The 1,828-nt window shown below is 37.9% G+C and overlaps 1 pseudogene; it reads right to left on the bottom strand.

Moving 5' to 3' along the window:
- Positions 1-632: 632 nt before the first annotated feature.
- On the bottom strand, positions 633-770 carry LOC118997181 (uncharacterized; annotated as a pseudogene).
- Positions 771-1,828: the final 1,058 nt, after the last annotated feature.

Here is a 1,828-nt window from a genome sequence, read left to right as displayed (position 1 = left end):
TTCTCCTAGGGCCTCTCTCCTTGGCTTGCAGGCAGCCAACTTCTTTCTATGCCCTCATATATGTTTTTCTCTGTGTGTGCACACTCCTGTGTGTCTTCCTTTTCTTATAAGAACAGCCATCCTATTGGACTAGGACCCCACCCTTATGACTTCAGTTAACTTTGATTATACTTTAGAGACTCTATCCCCAAATATAGTCACTGAGGTGTACGACTTCAACATATGAATTTTGATGCAACTTAATTCAGGCCATAACAAAAACTAAACAATATACACATGTATCTTTGGTATACTTAGTGGGTTTTCTAAAAATTCTATAGGATTTAGGAGAGATAAAAATGTTAGAATTTTAATGGTCTGAACATTAGTTATTTTATCCCTAAGGTGAAGTGAGATAGCCTATATCACATTAACAAACTTCTCGATTCAAAAATATGATGAATCACGGATCCTGATCGAAATAGACTTTATAAATTTGACAAAGTGCAGGCCCTAAGAGCATATAGGTTTTCCTTGAATGGTGTTGAAACAGTGATGACATCACCTCCCATGGGCAAGACCTGGTCAAAGCAGAGTTATACATAGTGGCCAAGTTCAGAGAATGGTGAGCAGAGCAGTTTGATGAGAACTTAAAGGACTTACAGGGAAACAGTGAGAATGACATCTACATTAGTGATCACACAGCTTCTTGAAAGTCAGTCTGAGGATATATTTCAAACTGATGAGAACAGATACTATGCTTCATCTTAGCCAAAAGGCTAAGAAACAATGAGGATATATTTTAAATTAGGTGCCAATGACAAAATTGTAACTTTTGAGCCTGAAAGTAATATACTTAAGGCAATGAAGGATTGTTTGTCTTATAAGAAGAAAAGTGAATGGATTGCAAGGCAAGCTAGTGGAAGAGAGATGGGGTGAACAACCCATGACTATTTCTATTCCAGGGTTCTAATGATGGGAGCCGGTTTATATGAAAGAGCAGACATATCAGGAATAAGATTACAACCTAATGAGCTATGTTAAGGGCTGGGAAGGGAAGTAGTGGGAGATCTTCAGGAATGCAGAAGGGTATTGGAGATAGGCAGAGGCCAGAAAAATTAACAATGTAGAATCTTGCCATCTCATTGCATCATCCTGCCCCACTGCATCATGCAAACCTATCACATCAGCACTTCTTGGCTTCCATTCTTTACTTCTATGAGACTAACAGAAGATCATATCAGAACACCATGTCAACTTCTGTGATTCACTGCATTTGTTAAGAGGAGAAATGGAAGTGCAAATGAAGGTAAGTTGTTCTAGTTTCAGTTTATCAAGTCTGTCCAGAAAATGTCTAGCCACATTATGCTGAGCGAAATAAGCCAGGTGGTGAAAGACAAATACCATTATGATATCACCTTTAACAGGAATCTAAACAACAAAACAAACAGGCAAGCAAAATATGACCAATGACACTCAAATATGGAACAGGCTGACAGGGTCCAGAGGGGAGAGGGGACAGGGGAGAGGGGAGAGAATCATAGGGGAAAAGGGGATGGACTCACATGAACAAGTATAAAGGACACATGGACAATAACTAAGGTGGGGGATGGAAAAGGGAGGGAGGTGGGGAGCACTGGGGGGCAGGGCTGGGAATATAAGACAGAAAACTGTACTTGAACAAGAATTAATTAATTAAATAAATAAATAAATAAATAAATAAAATGTATATATATTATGATCAAATGAATTATTATTGAAGTAACGAGTGAAGTAATTTAGAAAAATTATGGCTACTTAAAATATACCTGGGAACTTTATGACTAACTGTGTTATTAATCAGAAAAAA

The sequence above is a fragment of the Sturnira hondurensis genome, unplaced genomic scaffold (genome assembly GCF_014824575.4).
Source record: "Sturnira hondurensis isolate 20B ecotype Veracruz unplaced genomic scaffold, ASM1482457v3 Scaffold0012533, whole genome shotgun sequence".
Taxonomy (NCBI): domain Eukaryota; kingdom Metazoa; phylum Chordata; class Mammalia; order Chiroptera; family Phyllostomidae; genus Sturnira; species Sturnira hondurensis.
This window is presented reverse-complemented; position numbering and strand designations above follow the sequence as displayed.